Here is an 18,299-nt window from a genome sequence, read left to right as displayed (position 1 = left end):
TTTTTAATTTTTTTTTTTTTTTTTACATTTACTTATTTTTTGAGAGACATAGACAGAGCACATGTTGGGGAGGGGCAGAGAGAGAAGGAGACACAGAGTCCAAAGCAGGCTCCAGGCTCCGCCGTCAGTACAGAGCCCGATGCGGGGCTTGAACCCACAAACCGCAAGACCATGACCTGAGCCGAAGTCGGACACCCAACCGAGTCATCCACGCACCCCAAATTTGTATTTTTTATATAGGCTCTTAAGAGATTGAACAGACAAGCTCCAGAGCTGCAGAAAATATTTACAAAACACTTATCTAACAAAGTACTGGTATACAAAGAACTTTAAAGTCAACAATAAGAAAACAGCCCATGTAAAAATTTGCAAAAAATCTCAACAGATACCTCACCAAAAAAAAGATATATAGATAGCAAATAAGCATATAAAAAGACACTCCACATGTTATTCTACAATCTCAAACCAAAACAATGAGATAGTAAATACCATACATATTTAGAATACTTGAAATCCAAAACACTGACAACACCAAATGCAGGCAAAGATGTGGGAATGCAAAATGGGACACTTTGGCAGTTTCTTACAAAACATGCTTTTACCATATGACCCAGCATTTGTGATCCTTGGTATTCACCCAAATATGTTGAAAATTTATGTACACATAAAAACCTTCACACAAATGTCTATAACATCTGTACTCACAATTATCAAAACTTGTAAGCAACCAAGGTGAGTGCATAAACTGTGGTACATCCATACACTGAAATGTTTAGGACTAAAAGAAATGAACTATGAAGCCATAAAAAGACAGGGAGGAAACTTAAATGCATATCACTAAGTGGAAGAAAATGATCTGAAAAGGCTACATAATGTACGATTCCAATAATTTGACATTCTGGAAAAGGCAAACTACAGAGAATAAATATGATTAACACAGAAAAATAAAGAATATCGACAAAATTTGTAAGGAATTTTAATTTTGGTTAATGTTTAAGTACGCCATGCCATACAACAACGTAAGCATAACTTAATTTTGACAACCATAACATTTCAAAATGTTCAAATGTTTCAAAATGATTCAAAATCATAAAGAAAGGTATTTTATTTCCATCACGGCTATTTCTGTTTATCTTAGCAAGAAAATATCTAAAATCATGTTGCCTGCCAAGGTCATTTAGCATATCTTATCCTTTCTGATGATTACTTATATTTATTTTTCTCTTTTGCTTTTGTACCACTAAACAAATAATACAACATGGTAACTACAATGTTTGAAATCTCAAGATTTAAGGCATTTAATACCAATTTCTGTGTATTTTCCCTATAGCATCTTTCTGGTTAAGCAGCTGTTAAGCAGCTGTTGTTAGTCTCAGGGATGTTGCTAGGGAACACAGAATCAGGGTGATTTCCCTAGGCTCTGGACTTTAATGGGGATCGCTTAAATTGAGCACTGGATAATGTGATTCAGAAAGCATCCGGCAGGTAGAAAGAGGTAAAGCTAGCAGCTGGCTCTTGGGTTGGGGGTGGAAATTTGAGGCTCATATAAGCATAATTCAGACAAAGGAAACTGCATTTTCTATTCTCCTACTGAATAATGACACAAATTGCCCTCTTGGAATGTCCCTTTCTTTTAGGGGCAGTTCTTGATACTGGGAAAGAACATAAAATGATAAACCACTTGGGGAAGATTCATATCATAAATTTATGCTTTGGAGAAAGGAAAGGGTGTTTCTAGAGTTCCGTCTCCATTCCCCATCTTCCTTAGGATAATAGAGATGTGGAATGTGGGTGGACTGTCAGTGCTAAAACTCTCAAAACAACACGATATCCATTGCAGAAGCTGTGAACTGAGTCATGGAGGGAACACAATGTTGTGGACTCTGAAACTGAACAGACCTGAGTTTAAAATCTGGACTCCACTAGTTATTACTTACAGAGGACCTTGGGGGAATATACTTGACTATTCTAAGCTTTAGCTTCTTTATATGTATGTGATCATTTGCATATTACATAATAGTAATATCTATAGTTCAAAAGATCATTGTATTGAATGAGATAATGCTTATAAAGTTCATTCCACACCTAATAATCAAGAAAATATCAGCTATCAGTTTGTTGTGAAAAGATTTTCATAAAGTGAAATTGATGAGCACTTTGGCAAAACTTATTTAGTGGCACTTCAATTGTCCAGATGTTATGCCTGCTTAATAAACTCATTTGTTCATGCTGATGCACACTATTCTTCATCTCTTTTAGTTACTTCATATTTCGGCCATGGTTATTCTTTCCCTCATAAATGCAGTTGTTTATATTGATGACCAAACCAACCAACCAACCAACCAACCAACCAACCAACCAAGTAAACCCAAACCTGAAAAACAAAGACTGTGTTGTGTCCACTAAACAATTTCAAACCTCGGCATGCCTTATGATAGTGCCACTAACAAGGCCTGAAACAGGTCCTTGTGTTATTACTAGTAATCTGTCAACATTTGGTGCTAAAAGAGATATAAAATATGACAGTTTCATGCTGGGGTCTTACAAGATGTCAAATTCCTGAAAATAGTTATCTGGACTGACTTCAAAGTACAAAATATTCAGATTTGTCTTAAAGTTTTCATAAATGTTAGTATAAAGATTTTCACAATTTAAAAACAGCATCATAAAAGATAGAATACTCTGTCATTTGTGCCAATTCAGTCTAAGAAACATCAAGCTGCACAGTGGAATCACTGAATATACAAAGAGTTTAAAATTGAAAAAAAATAACCACCAAAGAAGTCTGTGTATTTGAAATAAATAGTTTGGGTATAAATATAGATTTTGTGATGAAATTACTGCTGATAATTTTATTCTCTCAAAACAGGTTGAGAAATATAGATACTTACTCCTAGGAAACAGTACTCTTAAGAGCATAGTTAGTCTATTCTATGCACAAATAAAAGAAATATGGTCAATTCTTGTAATTTGTGGTAGTTTGGTGGGATAAAGTCACTGCATACAGTGAATTAGCAAATACTAAACCATTGTTCCTAGCAGATATATGCCGTTAGGTTACTACAGCCTCTGGCTGCATTTTTGCCAACTGATGAATACATAATCTTGCTTTATGCATGTTTCTGTTTAAAGACATCTTTTTAATATACATTGTTGATTCACTAAGATTGAACTCACCAAACCTGATCAGAGCTCATCTAACACAGGCATTTTCTCTATAAAGCACCATCACAGCCTTTTTACAGTTAGGAACACTACCCAGCACGTGAGTAGCAATTATGGGGGGCATTTTCAACAGTGAAATCATCAACACAAAAGGACAAAAACGTACAAATGTGCCACTATACAGATCACAAAAAGGACACTTGTTTATAATATCAGAGCTACAACAAGAAAGCAGAGCATTGCCTTAATTTAACCTTAGCTGGGAACAGTACCTCACAGATGCAAATTTTCTACAGGTCTGTACCTGTCTGAGAATGACTGTGACAGTGCCAGGAGTCCTGATTTGGGGGATCAAAAAATAAATTTTAGCGAGTAGGAGAAATCACAAATACAAAATCTGCAAGTTAGGAAATTGACTGTAATACTGTTGAAGAGGTCCCATGCCTTTTCCTCCAGATTTGAATTTATTTTCTTTAAAGTTTATCATGTTCAGGAGACTTAGAAGATTTTTTCTAAGGACCTTCAAAATGAAACCAAAGATATTTTCTCTTGGTCTCCAAAGGTAGAAACAGTGCTTCATTATTTAACATCTGATGGAAATAAAAATGCCATAATTATATAGGTTACAGGAGAAATTATACTGATAAAAATTCCATACAAGAATTCAAAATTGAAGTTCTTCCTTTTAGAAAAGAGAAAAAATTATAGGAAAAAAAATCAAGGTAAATCAGATGCTATAGTGTCTTAATTTTCAGAATGATAATAAAATTGACACTTAAAAGCAGAGATTTAGATACTATTTAGTAAGTGTGAATTTACATTTTATAGAAAATGGTCAATGCAAGATAAAATAAATCCCAGAACTCCTTTTTAAATTGGATGAAGACTCTCAAATGAAGCAATGGCCAAACATGCAAATGGATATTACTCAAGAATCTCATTTTTCCTGAAATTATGCAAACATCGCTATCAATTTAATTAATCTTGATTATTTTAATACAGTGGTCAAGTAATGCTCCTTACATCTCAGAGCTATTACATACAGTTTTCAAGTAAGGGCCAAAGATTTATGTTCAATTCTCCACTATTTGCAGATGAACTCATGTACATGAGTTCATGTACATGCAAATGTCTCGGGTGGACAGAAAACTCAGAAGCCTGGCACTACTGGTTATGGGATGGGTAACCAACCTTAGCCGCTTTGAACACTCAGTGGTACTGTGGATAAATATGTCACATTAGCTTAAAGAGTCAACCATTTTATTAATTTAATTGCATGCATAAGAATTTCCTATTTTTGTTTATTATCTTACACTTCAAATTTAACTTTGTGTTCCTAAAGTCCTATGCTACCGTGGCACAGTAGTTGGAATAAAATAAATGGAAATTAACATTACTTTAGGAAGATTCCAGCATTTTTCAAAAATAGTCTTTGATAAATATTGAGCAATAAGCATGAATAAAACTTCTTGCTTAGCCAAAGGTCCATTTATAGAGAAAATAGCCACTATCACCTCTAAATCATCTGTTTCACCTCTACCTGACAACATTTTAGGCATGTTACATCCAGGGTTATTATGTACATATGTTGCTTTTCCTTCCAAAAAAAGCTTTTTTGGTATTACATTGCTTGATTTTAGTATTCTCAACTCTAACACTATTTTGATGCATACTAATATGGTTTCAGAAACAGGTTTTAAGCCAGGAGCAGGATAAATATATATGGTAGGGTGTCATCTCATTAACATGGTTTGTGAGATATCAATTGGATAGTAGATAAAAGAAAGAATGTTCTAACTCATTTTTGGAAAAATCTTTTATGGTCAATTCCTAGCATCTTGTTAAAAGTTTAAGCATGAATACATACATTTATCACTTTTCCTTCCTATTAAAATGAGAGGAAATAAAAAAGAGAAACTTAAAAACCTGAAAGAGAAGGAAAACAGGCTGTTGAGCGAACGAAACATTTGAACAGATTTCTGTAACATGACATTGGAAGGAGTAGTGGTTACTAGTGAAGCCATGAAGAGGAAGGAGAAAGATAGTATGGAATAGTGCATGGGGTTAAACAGAAGCTTATCTATCCTGCAGAATCTTCAAAAGGCTTTTGAGGGCCCAAAGCACAGCATAAGTAAGGAATTAATTCAGAGTAAAATGAGGAACAAAAATCAAAGGATCGCTGGGTCACTGTTTCCTTCCTTACACAATATTGACAAAAATTAGCCCCTTAACAATCTTATTAAGAAGTAAAATGGAACAACAGACAACAAAAGCTATCCTTCAACACGCATGCAACAAGTGTCTTGAATGATTAGGCATCTACTCCAACCCCTTTCCCTTATCCGGGTTAAATGAAGAAGTATTTCTTCTAAAGAAACTGAACCCTAGAGAAAAGATTCCCCTTGTAACATTTAGAAGCAGCCCAACATAATGGCTATCAAACCAATCATCCCAAAGCAAGGGCCACCAACTTTATATAGGTGCATACATCTACAAATCAACTTTTTATTGTCTCAAAGATCTAACATTCAATCATTAATCATTGAATCATATTCAAATGCTGAAGCATTTCCACAATGACCACTTGGCTTATTTTCCTTATTTTACCCAGTGACTCTTCAACAAGAGTTAAAAGTTAATTTTAATCTTGATCTAATAAATAAAATCATAAACTCTACATATTACATATTTGAGAGTTGGCTTACAGAAGGAACCCACTGAAGTTCTGCATTGTATAAATATGGCAGAAGGGTACATCTTTCTCCCAACTTTAACCTTTCCAGTCCACTTGGGACATCCTCAAGGGCTACCCAGAAAATCCTAAAGCAGTGTTTCTTAAATGCAGATTATGAATGTCCAGTGAGCTTGAATATAATCAACACAAAACAAATGCAATGGAATAATATCAAAAAAAATATTAGGAGCGGATGTGAAAAAGCTCCTATTGGCCAACCCATATGAAAATTTGAGCATCCAAATAAAAATAAGTACACTAATGGATTATAATCCATCACATAACAAAAAGAATCCATGTGTTTACATTGATAATAAATAAACATATAAATAAAGGAGATAAAAAGCTCTTCTTTACAGAAAAATGTTATAAAGATAAAAGGAATACAGGGGTATTAGAAGGATCATCTCACAAGCATCTTAGGAAAAATAATTCTGGCAAAGATTATGAGTGGATGCTGTATCTGGAATTTGATAAAGAATGGAATATTTATAGTGTTTCCCAGGATTCCTCACATATGACTCCTAAATTACAAAAAAAAATTATGAAGACAGTATATAACCAAATGACCAAAATTAACATTTATCAACAGGAGACAAATTATATCATGTGCCTCTGGCCCCAATACTCTGAGAAGGACACAGAATCAATTGTGCAGTATTCCTGACAAAAATGTATGTATAAACTGCAGCTAACCATAAGGACTATCAGAGGAAACCAAATGGAGTCTCTAAAATGATAGGACTTTTCTCTTCAAAAATGCTATGAAGTTAAAGAAAGGCTGAGGAACAGTTCAGGAACATTATTCGGATAACTGAAAGACTAAACACATGGACTAAAGATTGGATCAAATATCATATCACTGTTAAAGTTCCTGAATTTGATAACTGTGCAGTGGCTCTGTCACAGTATATTATTGTTCTTTGGAAACACACTTCAGGCATCCCATATGTAACCTAGTCTCAGATGGTTCAGAAAAATAGTAACGTCTATCCCCGTAAACAGAAATTTGGTGTGGAATCCAGGCATGTGAATTTGAAAAAAACTCTTGGTTTGATATGCACTCGGTTTAAAATTACTACTCTAGAGTTTACTGTCATACAGACTGAAAACCATTAATCAGGAGATAAATGCCCAGCATTATGGATTAACAATAGTAGGAGACTCCTGTGAAGGAAAACATCAAAACGGATGTGCCATTTTTGACAACAAGTTTTATTTTAAAGGATGGAGAAAATGTTTGAAAGAAAGTAGAAAGAAACGCCCCTTTTAACTCTTTTTGTGTTCATCTTTAAGACTTGGCATTCATGGCTGTGTTCTCTCCTTCTGTACATAACATTATGTGGATAATATTCAATAATATAAATATTAAACATAATATTGTTTTTATACCATAAAACATTCATTTAGTACTTTCTCTATGCTAAATACTCTGTTAAAGCGTGTATATGTTACCTCATTTTAATCCTCACAACAACCACAACAGGTAGAGATTATTATTCTAATTTTGTAGCTGAGGAACTATGACCCAGAGAGGTTAAACATCTTTGCCCAAGATCTCATAGCTGGCAAATGTAAAATTTAGGATTCAAGCTTAGGTCTAGGTGAGTCCAAAGCTTTTATTCTCAACCACCAAACCTTATGCCCAGAACCGTTAGAGGCCACAGATGGCAAAGGCAATCTACCATCTGTTTCTCCGGCGCTGGCTCTCATCTCTTTTTCCTGTTACTGCTTATTACCTCCATTGTTGTTTCCGGCTGCGGCTTTTCTCATAGGCTTTGATGAGAAAACAGATCTGGTTAAAACTCCAACACAGAATCTGATTCACCTATAGACTGCGGTCCTCATTTTCCTCATCAGTAAGATAATGGATAATTCTTATCCCATGGGACTTACAGGGGCTAACATTTAAAGAACCTAATTCAGAGTAACAGGTAGTTTCGTGGCCATCTTTCAAACTTCTTTAAATGATAATCATGCGTTGCTTTTTCCATTTCAAATTAACCTGATTATTTTGGATTTAATTAGTGAGTAGTTATAGTCCTGCTTCTGAATTTCATTAATTTAGGATCTGAGAAATTGGGAGAGATGCCATTTACCTTTGCTAGGTGAATATATAAAGTAAGAAAAAGATTCTAACTTTGCTTAGATTGAAACACTATATATAAAAACAAAGTTTGACAATTAAGGCCAAGTACGTATCATCAGTCAGTGATAACAGAGATACTTTTTTGGCAGTTAAGCACTACCATCATCTTTAATCATCATCAATGTTTCTAGAAATGAAAACTTCAAGACTCCATAGGAAGATTCAACATGTCAAAGTCACTTCCGGTAGCATGACAAAATAAATCTGTCAATTAATAAGAGGAAATTTCTACTATAGATCTCTAGAACATCAGCAATCACCAGTAATTTAAATTTTAAAGTACTTTGTGAATAGCATGGTAATTCATTAGATCTTTAAAATTAATGTTACAATTGTTGAGATTCATATTTTTAAGCATATTTCTTAATTACGGAATACTAATATTTATTCAAACATGTTCGTTAAGACAATACCTTTGGAACAACCTATTACACTGTGCTTTTTTTCACATTTATCATATATATAGTAAAAGAAATAAATATTTAAAAATGTATACATACCTTGTTTTATCATGCTCTATTTCACTGCACTTGGCAGATACTTAGTTTTCTACAGATTGAAGGACTGATGCAAACCTGCATCAAGCAAGTGCATCAACGCCATTTCCACCCCCCCCCCCCCCGCCCCGCCAGCATTTGTGCACTTTGTGTCACATTTTAGCAATTCTTGCAACACTTCAAACTTTTTCATTATCGTATTTGTTGTGGTGATCTGTGATCAGTGAATATGAGTCACTGAAAGCTCACATGATGGTTAGCATCTTTTAGCAATAAAATATCTTGTAGCTAAGGTGTGCACATTTTTTAGACATAATACTATTGCACACTGTAATAGACTACAGTACAGTATAAACATAACTTTTATATGCATTGAGAAACAAAAAAAATTCCTTTGATTTGCTTTATTGTGGTATTCAGTTTATTGTGGTCCAGAGCCAAACCCTCAATATCTCCGAGGTAGGCCTGTATATAGGCAGTCCTTGCTTTGTACAACATTGTGCTAACTATTAACAGTGACCATGGGACTGTGAAAAGCTCTAATATGCACATTTCAGTTACAATGGTACCATGCAAAGTAAGAACTGAGTTTAAGTACTAAGACGAGGAATTGATTCCAATCAATAGGCTACATGGATAAATCCAGTACCAAATACAGTGCCTTATCCCTATAAAGTGCTCAGTAAATATTTTGAGTGAACAAATGGATGAGTGGCATGCAATGATAAAAAACTGAATTAGATGAACCTTGACTTAAACTTCACGTATCTTTTAAAAATTAACTCAAATTGGATCACAGACTTAAATGTAAAGTGTACAATTGTAAAACTTTTAGAAAAATTCATAGAAGGAAATCTTAAGGATCTGGGACTAGGCAGAGTTCTCATACTTGACATCAAAAGGATGATCCATAAGAGTAAAACTCTGTAAGAGTAAAAACTGATAAAGTATATCTCTATCATCAAGAACTCTTGCTCTGTGAAGCCCTACGTAAAGAAGATGAAAACACAAGCTGTGTAGAGACTGAGAGAAAATATTTGAAAACTACATTCTGACAAAGGACCACTATCTAGAATACATAAACAACTCCCAAAACAATAAAAAAAATTCAATTTAAAAAGAAGCAACAGATATTTTGCCAAAGAGGATATAACAAATGGCATGTAAGCAGATGGTGACACATTCAATATATCATTACCCAGGAGGGAGTGGGTCTAACCATAAAAGGGCAGCATGAGGAATCCCTGTGGTGCTTGAACTGTTCAGTATCTTGGCTGTGGTGCTGGATAGTCGAACCTGTGAATAGTTTCATATACCTATTTACACATGGGAGCGAAAATAAAACTGGGGTTATATGAATAAGATTGACAGACTGTATTCATATCAACGTCTGGGTTGTGATACTGGATTACAGTTTTGCAAAATGTCCCCATCCATGGAAACCTGCCAAGGTGTACAAAAGATCTCTCTGTATACTTCCTGCAACTGCACGTGCATCCACAATCACCTCAGAAAAGGGGGAGGGTAAAATTGTACACTTACAATGGGTGAATTTTGATATGTGAATGATAAAGCAGTAAACTGGTTTAAAAAAAGAATCAGAGAGAAACTCTAATGCCTGCTCTAAAGAGAATGACAAAGGACACAGCAAGTGTAGCATCATTTGACAAATAGTAACTATGTTAAATTTCGGGAAATTCAACTAATCATTAAAAATCTATAACCTATGAATCATCTCTGACTTCATGGAACTTCCTATATGGGTCAAAAGAAGACATGATCAAGGAATACAAATCCTGAAAGATATAAATCCTATGTTCTATTTACATAGGATGCATCAATAATTGGATAGAACATAATTGAGAAGTGGAACCTGGGTGGCCCAGTCAGTTAAGCGTCCTGCTTCGGCTCAGGTCATGATCTTGCGGTTTGTGGGTTCGATCCCCGTGTTGGTCTCTCTGCTTCTGAGAGCTTGGCGCCTGGAGCCTGCTTTGGATTCTATATCTCCCTGTCTCTCTGCCCCTCCCCCTGCTCATGCTCTGTCTCTCTCAAAAGTAAATAAACATTAAAAAAATAAAAAAAATAATAATTGGGCAAAGGTATAAATGCTAAAGAACTGGTATTTGTGTGTCTCCTCTTTGATCTAATAAATATGGAAATGCAAAATACATTAAAGAGAAAACTGGTATAATTACTTATTAAAAATCAAAGTACATAAACTATTTCGGATTGCTTCAAATAAGCTTATTTCTAATATATAGAAATACTGATAATTTACTAAGAAGATTTTAATAATAAGTATCAAATACTATGATTTTAAAAGTCAGAGTAAGTTTTGTTTAAACCTCTTATATTCTTTTTTTAACATTTAAAAAATTTTTAAAAATATTTTCATTTATTTTTGAGAGAGAGAGTGAGTGAGTGAGTGGGAGGTGGCAGAGAGAGAGAGAGGGAGACACAGAATCTGAAGCAGGCTCCAGGCTCCAAGTTGTCAGTACAGAGCCTGACATTGGGGCTCTAACTCATGAGCCATGAGATCATGACCTGAGCCGAAGTTGGACGCTCAACCAACTGAGCCACCCAGGTGCCCCTACATCTCTTATATTCTTAAAAATCCTTGTTTCTATTAAAATAATAATGGTGGGGCGCCTGGGTGGCGCAGTCGGTTAAGCGTCCGACTTCAACCAGGTCACGATCTCGCGGTCCGTGAGTTCGAGCCCCGCGTCGGGCTCTGGGCTGATGGCTCAGAGCCTGGAGCCTGTTTCCGATTCTGTGTCTCCCTCTCTCTCTGCCCCTCGCCCGTTCATGCTCTGTCTCTCTCTGTCCCAAGAATAAATAAACGTTAAAAAAAAATAATAAGAAATAAATAAAATAAAATAAAATAAAATAAAATAAAATAAAATAAAATAAAATAATAATGGTGACATTAATAATAATACATACTTTTATTATGTATTGATGGGTTATTTGGAAAAGCTTATTTAAAAAAAATAAGTGTTTAGGCCTCTTTGGGTTTTAAACTTTATTTCTAGTTTTATTATGCTGAGATTGGAGAATGTAGGCTATATGATGTCTGCCTGAGAGAAATGTGTAAGTTTTCTTGACACTGTTACAATGGAAAGTGAATTTAAAGTTACAGCTCCAATTATGCCATATGTCGTATGACCTTAGATATTTCAAACAAGGTTTGTGAGCTTCTGTTTCCTATAAAATACGGGAAATCACTCCTGTCTATTTTACAGGATTGCTTTAAGTCTTAATTGATGTGACAGATATATATATATGTATATACATATATATATGACATAAAAGCATCTTTTAATTGGTAAAGCAGTATGTAGATCCTGACCTTTTTCTAATGCAAAGATTGCAGAAACAGCAATACTTTTCTGACATGATTTTAGATGTAATTTTCTCATTTTTACCAAGTGAAATACAGTTTCAGTCAAAACAGAGCACAATGGCACTTCCACCAAGAAGCCAGAATAAATTAATCATCAACTATATTAGTCACCAACTTATTAAAGGGTATGAGAACCGTAATACTTTTCTAGTCTAGTAGATGGCTACATTTCTAAAACAGACAGTATTCTTGACTGTATTTGTAATGTCTTGTTCTCTTTTCAAAAGAGTATTTCCAGAAAAAGTAAGATTAATTTATTTTAGTAATAGCTGTTGCTATATCTAATATACAGCTTATCTGTAAAATGTTAAGCAGCTTTAATCAAAACATCCCTATGTAACAAACATCAAATGAAATACTATTCTATAAGAAAAAGGTAAATGAATTAGTACGTTTAGTAATTCCATGGCAGTAAACATTCCACATGCTGTGAAGATGACTCCACGTAATAAAGAATGGCTTACATACCATTTAGGTAGAAAATACACGGTGGGAGATGGGAAAAACAGAAATGAGTCTGGAGGCATCAAAAAAGCCTACTTCTTTAAATACTTTGGTTTGAAGCAAACCAATTCCATAAATTTCTTCCTGAGAAAACACTGTGAATCACTGGTTTGTGATGATTGACATATAAATAATCTCATTAAAATAACTCACTATAGAAAGTTAGTTTTCTTCAATAATTCCTAAACATCTGAATAGTGGAATTCAGAAATGAGAGATTTCCTATCTCAGATAAAGATATAAAATGTATACCAGAAAAGTTAGTCCGAAAATGTTAATCTTATTATGACTTAAAGATGAGGAAATTCACTTTTATCTTCTTAGAAATTTTCAGTATTCTTCAATTAGATAGTAACAACTATCTAATTTGATTATTTTAGGTTTTCTGATTATGTTATCATTTATCCTTCAATGATATCATGTGATACTACTCAATGGCATGAGAACATCAGAAATTCTGTGAGAAAATATTTTCTCTAAGACATTTAGAATCAAGTGGCAGCCCAGCATTTATTTCTCCACTTCCAAAAGAATGGACCACCAAAGTAGTTCAGAACACACTGGGTGGAGAAGTTTAAAAAAAGAAAAGAAAAAAAAGAGAAGAAAAAAAAATGTGATAACCAAAATCACATCCCTAAAACTGAATGGCAACGATTGAGGGAAAGAAGGGTAGGTCCACAAGGAGGTCTTTCTAAGAAAAGGGAAATAGCTAGGTATTAAGAGGTCACAAGGTACGTTAAACACATTAAAAAAAAAAAAAAAAAAAACCCACACTCATTAAATTTAAAGATCTGGTCTGCAAGAGCAGTTTTTGTTACTAAAAGGCACACCATTTGTAGTTTTTTTTTTTTTTTTAATTCAAAAAGATTTACAATATCACTTTGGTTTCTGAAGCTTTTTTCCAGTTCTTTAATTTGATTCTATAATGAGGGCCACCAAACGGCATCTAAACAAATCTAAAAATTAAAATGTGTCATTTGAATGTGACCAAAAAAAGCTGAGAATTTTAGCTTTATTTAATTTCTTTGGCTTGTTTTGTAAGAAATGTTCCACTGTTTTATTTTAACCTTTAAATAAAATACATTTATCATACCTCACCTGTTTTAACTTTTAAACAAAAAGAATTATTACACTCCTCATCAGCATTATTGTTCATTACGCTGGTTCTTACTTAACCGCACTATTTACTCAAGCCCACTGAAAATCAGCAACTGCCATAGCAGCATATCTCAACCCACCTCCTTGGGGCACACCATGCTCTGTGCCCACGGACCAAAATGTCCATTGCTATGACAGTTGAGGAATTAAAATAACAAAACAAAAACTAATTCTCACTGAATTGCCTTTAGACAAACAAAACAAGAAATTAAAATGTTGAGGGCAGCCAGAATACAAGGAAAGACAGAAATGAGGTGAGAAAATATCCAGTAATGAAAAGAGACAGACAGAAAATATAGATTTATGTGGGCTCCTTCTCTTTATTAGCTGTATTGGGAAAGTCACTTAAATTCGAGGTCTCAGTTTCCTCACCTGTAAAACAAGAGTTTTGAACCTGATGATCGATCCCTAAGGTCTCTTTTAGCTATAAAATTCTATGATTCTGAGACATAGAGATGAGAAAAAAAATTTTTTCTCTGACAAGGAGAAAAAAATCCTAAAAAATAAAATAAAATGAAGAGGTGATAGAGAGTGTGTGTGTCTAAGCATCTGTTCTTTCCATTCTTTTCCCCTGTGTTCATGACTTCTACAAATCACTACCCAGTATGGGCAGATAGGGTTTCTCCTAATACGGCTCACTAACTAAAATCTTGTTTCTTCATTCAAAGAGCTTATGAAATCTCATGGAATCTATTCCTGACAAACACATGAACACAGAGCTAAACTCCCTAAACCTAATGCCTACACCTGAAACCACAAATCTTTTTTCATCTCTGTCACTAAAGTATGTGCCACAAGTACGATGTAAATTATTCAAGCCAAGATGTTTTAATTTTATTATAGAATCTATGTCGATAAATTTGTCAGAAAAACAAAGTGATGAGGAAAAAACAAATAAGGAATAGAAATTTCTGGAAGTAGCTATATTCCATTAAGGTTGTTTTTTTTTTTTTTCAACGTTTTATTTATTTTTGGGACAGAGAGAGACAGAGCATGAACGGGCGAGGGGCAGAGAGAGAGGGAGACACAGAATCGGAAACAGGCTCCAGGCTCTGAGCCATCAGCCCAGAGCCCGACGCGGGGCTCGAACTCACGGACCGTGAGATCGTGACCTGGTTGAAGTCGGACGCTTAACCGACTGCGCCACCCAGGCGCCCCTCCATTAAAGTTGTTTTAAAATTATTAAGTAATTCAATGAAAAAGCAGTATGAGTTAGATGTATTTCAGACTTCAGTATTAATGATTTTGATGCATTATCACAGGCCAGCCAAGGGATTAGCCTCAGTTTCCAAATTTGAATCAAAATACAGAAAAAAGACAGTTGTACACAATTTGGTTAAGTACTGAACTATAAAACCAGACGTTTCAGTAATTTCAATGCACTGTGATCAAAGATAATCTCTTGGTGACTCAATGGTTTTATTTTACACTGTGAAGTAAGGAAAATGACTATCTTTTAACCTATACAAAAGCACAGTAAACACATAAAAAAATCCCTATTAAATTGATCACATACAAGAAATTATAATGCCTGTTTCAGCTTATTTAGCAGTTATTACTATAGGGTATTTTGTGGGTGGAAGTGTTTCAACTGTATTATTTTCTCAAGCGTCTGTTTAAAATTTTGCATATATCTAAGGGCCCAAAATCACATTAGTTAACTGGCTGTGACCTACTACAAATGAAATACTAGCCTGACAGAGAATCCCAATTTAAAAGCCAAACTTGTGGGGCGCCTGGGTGGCGCAGTCGGTTAAGCGTCCGACTTCATCCAGGTCACGATCTCGCGGTCCGTGGGTTTGAGCCCTGCGTTGGGCTCTGGGCTGATGGCTCAGAGCCTGGAGCCTGTTTCCGATTCTGTGTCTCCCTCTCTCTCTGCCCCTCCCCCGTTCATGCTCTGTCTCTCTGTCCCAAAAATAAATAAAAACGTTGAAAAAAAAAATTTTAAAAGCCAAACTTGTAATTTGAGAATTGACACATTTAGGCTACTGTGAAACACTTAAGGTATAGAAGATAAACCTGAATTACACTTTACCAGCGGGTAAGGATTTACAACATCTTTCAAACCTGGAAGGAGCACAGGCACTTTTACAGCAGATCACAGCCGACAGAGTGTCACCACAAACCCTGAAAGCCTGCACCTTTAATTCCTAATAAGCTTATGCGATTCATTGATAAAATCTGTGCTGGTGGTGCACAGCCAGGAAATGCTGATAGGAAGAACCTGCCACCTAATAATGCTGAAAAACAGACCTGCAAAGTACACTTCTATCCTCAGATTCACCTCTCCCATCCTTACTTGATCTTCCACCATCATAAAGAGGGCCACTGACTTGCGTTCTTTCTATACTAGAAAAGCACACCTCTAGCTTTTCCTAACTTCTTTCCAAATCCTTGAGAGCTATCTTTGCTCACATGTATTTTGATATGGTTTCAACTATATAAGATGGTAATTGGGTAAAGATTACACAATCTCCAGTTGTGATATGCTCTGCTCATGTAGACCCTAAAAGTACAAACATTCCTCTCACACACATTGTTCCTCAGGCAGAATTTCCCAAGAAAAATAGTAGGCCCCTCTTCAGATAATTAGAAGGACAAAAAGACAAAAAACAAACAAAAGCCCAACTTTTTTCAGAGAGGTAATGCTTGCCCAAATTTATTGCTTTACAAGTTGACATCTCTCCTTCTCTGACTGCATTTCACTTGGATGCATTTTTGCTCAGTTATTTCCATCTATTAACGCTTACATTTTTAATGTTTATTTACTTTTGAGAGAGAGACAGACAGACAGAACACAAGCAGGAGAGGGGCAGAGAGGGTGAGAGACAGAATCTGAAGTAGGCTCCAGGCTCTGAGCCAGCCCGGAGCCTAACCTGGGGCTCCAACTCACAAACCTCGAGATCAGGACCTGAGCCAAAGTCAGAAGAAGCTTAACCGACTGACCCACCCAGGCACCCCACTCCCCGCCCATCCATTAACTCTTAAAAGTTATCAGCCAGGCGTCTGTGTTAGGCAGTCTTGAGGATAGCCCCCAAAGACCCTTGCATCCTGGAACTGGTGCCCTTATATATTCCTCTCTACATTGACTTTTGGTTGGATTTACTGAGTCACTTCTATTACAATGTGGCAACGGTGATGAAATACCACTTCAGAGATCAGGTTATAAAAGACTACTGACAGTCTTGGGTACTCTCTATTGTACTCTCTATGTGGTGGAGAACCTAGGTCTGTAAACAACCATGTGAGTGCAGGTGGAAGCGTGGAAGCGGATCCTTCTACCCCTGAGAGAAGCTTTCAGATAAGACCAGTCCCCACCTATAGCCTGACTACAAACTCATGAAAGACCTTGAGTCAGAGGCTCTCCACCAAGCTGTAACCAAGTTTCTGACCCACAAAAACTGTGAGATAATCAATGTTTGTGGTTTTAAGCTGCTGAATTTGAGTAATTTGTCACTCAGCAATGGATAACTAATACAGTATCTCATCAGACAAAATATCAAGTTAAAGTGAATAAAAATGGCAAGTTTCTTACTCAACTTGAAAAACAGAATAAATTTTTTTCTTCATTCTCAGATCTGCTCACTTTTGTAAACCATTTTCTTGGGGGGTTTAAAAACCTCCTATCTCATAAATACGGTTGCCAAACTCCAAATATTGAAAGGAAAGCTCAAATGAAAAACACAAATTAGCTTCACTTTGCAGTAATAAAGATCATGATATATTGTATTGGAGAGAAACATCTAGGATCCAAGAAAATAAAAATTCAATTTTTAAAAAATAAGTAGACTCAGTTATTAAATTACTAATACATACAGATCCTAAAAATAAAAACAAAAAACTTCATTGAGGATTGGAATTAATTTATGTATTTTCACCTAATAATATTTCATTGGAACGCTCACCGTAAGTGAGTAGACCCCAGTCACAAACAAGAGATAGATTAAAAATATGCCAGATTTATAATACAAGTTTGACTGCTGAAGCAACTGGCAAATCCATCATAACCTTAACTAAAAAGTGTTTGCATTCTTATTACTGAAAAGTAAGTAAAGAACCGAAAATGGTACCTATGCATCAAGAAACCACTGTTTGAAAAGCAACACTTGGGCTAGAAAAAGGATTCCTTGCCATTTCTTGCCTTTATTTCATAATGAGGCCGGTCATCACCTGGGGTCCCAAGTTCACCTACACTCCAGTGGCCTAGAAACACAAGGAACACACCTACTCCCGCCTCCTGATACAGATTCCACATTTTAATAAGCCATCACAGCTGTCACTCTAAATGCTCTGCACAGCTATTGGTCCCAAAGTCTCGCTGGTTGGCAAGTTTCTGCCAACTGGCAAGCACCCGTTGTCTATTTCCGAGAAGAAAAGTAAGGGTATGCAAAGAAGAGAGGCAAGAGCTCTGACATATCTAGGCTGATGCTTGTACCTGAACGACCTGCGATCCCCACCGCCGCCGCGACGAATCGGTCTCTGGGCGGGGGCTTTTTTTAGTCACAAAGAAAATGGCTCAGCCGGGAACCTGTGCCCGGGCCATGGAGAAGCCGGTTCAAACTTCACTTGTTCACGCCGATAGTGGTGACAGCAGTGAGGATATCGGAAGCAGCACAGGATTCCTCTGGACTCAGCTCGCCTCAAGCTGTAGCAGCCAGAGCTGCGGACTGCCCGACTTTTGACGTTTCC

At 35.8% G+C, this 18,299-nt stretch overlaps 1 protein-coding gene across 1 annotated transcript in view; it reads right to left on the bottom strand.

The window, feature by feature from the left end:
- Positions 1-18,297, bottom strand: part of FBXO8 (F-box protein 8) — a 45,658-nt gene extending 27,361 nt beyond the window's left edge. Inside the window, exon 1 of the mRNA XM_025921892.2 lies at positions 18,046-18,297. The gene's annotated coding sequence lies outside the window, so the exon portion shown is untranslated. The remainder of the gene's footprint in view (positions 1-18,045) is intronic.
- Between the last annotated feature and the right edge of the window lie 2 nt (positions 18,298-18,299).

The sequence above is a fragment of the Puma concolor genome, chromosome B1, assembly GCF_028749965.1.
Source record: "Puma concolor isolate L17-30 chromosome B1, mPumCon1.1.hap2, whole genome shotgun sequence".
Classification (NCBI taxonomy): Eukaryota; Metazoa; Chordata; class Mammalia; order Carnivora; family Felidae; genus Puma; species Puma concolor.
The sequence above is the reverse complement of the archived record's forward strand: the minus strand, read 5'-3'. Positions and strand labels throughout refer to the sequence as shown.